This window comes from Martes martes, assembly GCF_963455335.1.
Source record: "Martes martes genome assembly, chromosome: 12".
In the NCBI taxonomy this organism is placed as follows: Eukaryota; Metazoa; Chordata; class Mammalia; order Carnivora; family Mustelidae; genus Martes; species Martes martes.
Window position 1 is genome coordinate 9164302 of NC_137900.1, and position 5697 is coordinate 9169998.

The window sequence follows — 5697 nt, forward strand, 5'->3', positions numbered from 1 at the left end:
CCAACTAGAACCACCTCCTTGACCGCTCTCGGCCAAGCCACTCTCCACTGTGCCCGGATCACCCCAGGGGCAGGGGTAAGAAGGAGCAGCTCCTCCAGCCAGGAGCCCACGGAAATTATTCGACCTCAGCCCATCCTTAACCTGCTTACCCGCCTTGCCCTTCCAATGTCAACCACAGTAAAGACTGTTGCTTCCCTGCTCTTTTCTAGCTCCTGGCCAACTCTGGTGTCCCCCAAGGTGTCCCGGCAGGGAGCAGTGTGCTTCCTCCCTTTGAGAACAGTGGGAAACCATCTCTTCAATGATCTCCTGATATGAATAATAATAAAACCTACACTTTAAAACACTCTTCCTCTGGACACCTGGGGCGCTCAGTTGGATAAGAATCTGCTTTCTGCTCAGGTCATGATCCCAGGGTCCTGGGATCAAATCCAAATGGGGGGAGTCCTTGCTCAGCAGGGAGCCCGCTTCTCCCTCTTCCTGCCACTCCCCCTGCTTGTGTACACCCTCTCTCTCTGACAAATAAATAAAATCTTTAAAAAATAACATAAAACATTCTTCCTCTAGGTGTTCAAAAACTACCCTGCAGGGGCGCCTGGGTGGCTCAGTAGGTTAAGCGGTTAAGCATCCGCCTTCATGATCCGGGGTCCTGGATCCAGCCCTGCATCAGGCTCCCTGCTCGGCAGGGAGCCTCTTTCTCCCTCTTTCCCTCCGTCCCGACCCCCTTTGTGCACGCACACAGGTGCTCTCTCTCTCTCAAATAAATAAAATCTTAAAAACAAACAAGCAAACAAACAAAAAACCCTACCCTGGAGTGATTTTAAAACAATAAAATGTTTTCTTTCTTATCCAAAATAGTCAACAAATTAGAAAATTTTAAACGTCATCTGAAGTTGAAAAGTAGTTCCTTAGATGCATAGCAGACACACTGAAGGCAAAGGATTCTCAAAGGGAAAATGATTTTGGAAGATGGAGAATCTGTACAAACCTGCCCCCAAGAGGGTTTCAGAAAGGTTTGCAGACCTGCCCCTTTAAGATCATCGGTGGTCCTGCGGCTCCGTTTCACCCACAAAGAGACGAAGACCCAGAGGAATGAAGCTGACGTCCACAGGTGCCGCCAGCTGGTGAGGGTCAGAGCCAAGAGCTGACCCTAGACCGTCTGAACGTGCACATCCAGCCGAGAACTGCCTTTCTGTCGTTAGTAAGGAAGATGCTGAGCTGACTGCCTATGATCCTCGCAGCACATTATTTAAAACTGACTCTGAAGAGAAAAAAAAAAAAAAAATCCGTCTTCTCTTTGAGACAGCTTGCCCAAAAGGCTCCGCTTCTCCAAGTGTGGTTCTCAGACCAGCAGCATCGGTATTCCTCCAGGACTTGTTTTAATGCCAACTCTGCATCCTAACCTACAGCTATTGAATCAGAAAGTGGGGGCACGGAGCCCGGCAATGAGAATCTGGATTCTCGGGGTGATTCTGATGCATGCTGAGAGCAGCTGCCCTAAGCGTGCTTAGCTCACTGTATCAAGAAGGACTGGCACCCTTACCACAAGGTAACTGAGAATCTTTTTTTTAACTGACTCTGTGTGTTTTAAAAGCAATTTCTAGGTAAATCCTAGGGATGAGGGTGGAGACGGAGTTATAGGCATTCTAGAAAGGAGTACGGTAGCTGAAGCTCGGTACCCATCAGTGCTCAAAGACCTCATATGGTACCTATAGTTCCAAACAAACCCTCGGAAAAGGAATAAAACCTCAACAAGAACAATGTCATTCTAGTATTTTAATTCCAAAAAGCCATAAAATACACAATTAAAATCAAATTCTTGTATTTTAAGTTAGCTGACTTCTTCCTTAAAGCCCACACTCTCTGCCAGCCCTCTGACTTGCCCCAAATAGAGTTTCTTTCTCTTGGGTCATTGAGCTCCCCGAAGACAGTAACCATGCCTTGTTTCTTTATGTACCTCTGCATCAAGACCAGCACCTGGCTCCCATTTGATGCTCAACAAGGAACTCTCAAACGTAATTGCAGCCTCCAATCCCAGAGGCTCCACAGCCTGTTGTAAATCAAGCCATGAAATTAGCATTTTTTAAACCCACATTTACCTTTGGTTACTTTCTGCCCCTAGGGAAGGGAGTAACTGTAGAATTCACAATTTAACTTGAGGAGGAGACCATTCCTTCATGGGACACAAGCAAAGTTCTGGCCAAAGACCTTGATTTATTGGGCACTAGAAGAATCTGATCACTACATATTTATAGCAGTAGCTAGAGATAAGTACATTCGGGAAAGTGCTACTGAAATGTGTTTCCTTCATTTCCTTGACAGCAAAAGGAAGCAATGAATGCTTTAAATCACTGAAAATATTTAGAGTATAAAAGACAAATGCAAGTCACATCTCTCTCGACCCACGGAACAGCCACTATTTTATGAGGTTCACCAAGAGTTTGTGGGAAACTTTGATCCCTCTTCCCGGTGCTTCTAGAAGAATCCATGAAGACCCAGTTCATTTACCAGGCACTGGTAAGAAGTTGTCAACCAAAGAGATAAATCTCTTACCAAATGGATGGTCACTGCTTAAAGACAGGTTTATTCTTCATACTTCTCTTATTTTTTAAGGACTTAAGATTCTTAAAAGGAACAAGCTCCCTGCTCATTTTATTCCCCTTGATTCACCTGTCCAACCTTTGAAACCACATATGTTAAACATAAAATGGGACTTCACTCTGAGTTCCACCGTTTTTGCTGTTTTCATGACAAAAAATTCAAACAATATTGAATTATACAAAAAAAAAAAAAAATTCCGGACCCTATCACTTTAAACTCTTAAACTCTTAAAAACTTTCAAGTTAGAATGTACCTTCTAGTTTTTTCCTACAAATTGTGCATGTAAGCTTTTTCAGACACTTTATATATTTATGTACACTTATTTTTCAAATGCCATTATACTTGTCAACAGCATCATGCTTTTTTTTCACACATTTTATTTTAAAAACAAGATTTTTTTACATTGAGGTTTTCCCCCAGCTTTCACATATAACTGAAAAAGAGCGTTACATAAGTTTAAGGTATGTGGCAAGATAGTTTGAGCCATGCATTAGCTTATGCAATGACTACAATAAGGTTAGTTAACACATCATTCTTCTCAAAGAATTACCATTTTTTGTGGTCAGAACATACAAGATCTACTCTTAACAACTTTTAAGTATTCAGTACAGTATTAACTACAGTCACCATACAGTCAGATCCCCAAAACTTACTCATGTCATAGCTGGAAGTTTGTACCCTGTGACCAACATCTCCCCATATCTCCCAGCCCTTGGGCCCTGGTGATTGTCACTTTACTGTTTGTATCAGCTTGTCATTGTCATTAAAGAATAAGATAAGTAACCACCATTATTTGTGCTGGGAATTATATGTGGAACCCCCATATTCCACATATAAATGAGATCATATAGTACTTGCCTTTCTCTAACATCTCACCCAACATGACATCTCCAAGGTCCATCTTTTGTGTTGTCCCAAAAGGTAGATTTCATTTGTTATGCCTGAATAATATTCCACAGTAAACGATCACCACACCTTAACCATTCATCTGTTGATGGACGCTTATGGTGTTTCTGTATCTTGGCTGCTGTGGATGATGCCACAATGAACACAGGCGTACAGATCTCTTCAAGGTCTGGTTTTCATTTCCTCTGGATTTTTATACAGAAAGTGGGACTGCTGGGTCATATGGTAGTTGTATTTTTAATTTTTTTTTTTTTTGAGGATCCTCAATACTTCTTTCCATAATGACTACACCAGTTTCCCTTCTCAACAGAGTGCAAGGATTCCCTGTTCTCCTACACTTGCCAACGCTCCTCTGTAGTCTTTCTCTTCATCCTTCTAACAGGTGTGACGTGGTATCTCACTGTGATTTTGATTTCTACTTCCTGATGACTTGGGATGTTGAGCACCTTTTGGTGTACATGGTGGTGATCTGTCTTTTGTGGGGGAAAATGTCTATTCAAGTCTTCTGCTCACTTTTAATTACTTGAGTTGGTTTTTGTTTGGCCATTGTGTACATGAGTTCGTTATGTATTTTGGATGTTAACCCCTTACCAGATAAATATTTTCTCCCATTCTGCAGGTTGCCTCTTTATTGTTGACTGTTTCCTTTGTTGTGCAGATACAGTTTGATACAGTCCACCTCTTTATTTGTGCTTTTGGTGGCACATCCAAGAGATCATTGCCAAGAACAATGTTAAGGAGCTTTCTCCCTGTTTTCTGAGGTTTCATTTGTTCAGGTATCACATTTAAGTTTTTAACTGATTTTAATTTTTTTTGAGTGGTGTAAGATAGGGGTCCAGTTTCTTTCTTTTGTCTAAGAATATCCAATTTTGCTCATACATTTAAATCTTAATAGCCCCAGTCAAGTTGAACTCCAGAAAAGACATATATCAACTTACAGCTCCATGGATTGTGGGTAATTCCTCCTTTCCTCCACACTGTCATATCTGATAGACACATGAGAGGTACCTTGCTGTTACTTTTAATTCGCATTATCACCTGATCTATTGGTTTATTTTTCCTATTAATTTGTAGAAATTTTCTTATATCAGCTCATGGGGTTACCTGAACCCTCTTGGGGTTTTTGTTGGCATTTTAAGGCTTACTCGGACCAGAAACATCTATATCTATGTAATATTCTCATCTGGAAATGTAGACATCTTTTATTCAAGACTGTTTTTTATATCTTTCTAGAAAACTATCATTTTCCTCATGTAAGCCTTACATCCTCTAGTTTATTTCAAGATATTTGAGGGATTTTTGCTTGTTTTTCCTGTTTTAAATGGGTTTTTTTTCCTGTTTTCTTATTAGTTTTTGTTAAAACGTAACAATGCCATCAGTTTAGATATATTAATCTTCTACTTGGACCTCTTGAACTCCCTTTTATTAGTTCTAGCAATTGCTAATTGGTTGTCTAGGATCTTCTTGCTATACTGTCAGCTGATATGTAAATGTAATTTTAATCTTACCTTTTCCCCCACCATTGCATTGACAGGTACCCCCAGAAAAATGTTGAATCCTTGTCTTACTCTTTCATGACAAGATTTCTAGTATTTCCTTAAGTGTGTTGCTGACTATAGATTTCTTATATATTTTTTTTTCCAAATAACATTCCTTCTACTCTTAGATTACTGGGTGTTTGTTTTAATGGGAATAAGTGTTGAATTTTAACAAATGTTTATTTTATGCCTAGTGTGGGATCAAACAGTGAAGTACATCAAGAAGTTTCTTAATGGTGAAACCTCTCTGTATTCTTAGAACATATTTGCATTGGCTTCTGACTCAGTGAGGATGTCAGTACAGGGTAGACTTGAAAAGAGGAGATGAGGAGAAAATTCTCCACCCCACATTTGGAAAAGTGCATTCCTCAAGACTCAAGAAAGGACCAGAGTCTGCAATTAGTCTTCCTAATTATACTGATTTCGGCTATACTGACCCTCCCACCTCCATGTCTTGGAGTAAAGCTGAAATAACAGGTCCTGGGTCTACTTTACCATTAAATAGTGTGATCTTGGGAAAAGCAAGGGGGAAAGTAACTGCCACTGGAAAACTTGCAACAACAGAAATCATACCAAGGGAAAAAATCACTCAACTTAGAACACTGCTTGCTCAGCTCTCCTTGGTACCATAACCAGTACCTGTGAAATCTGACCC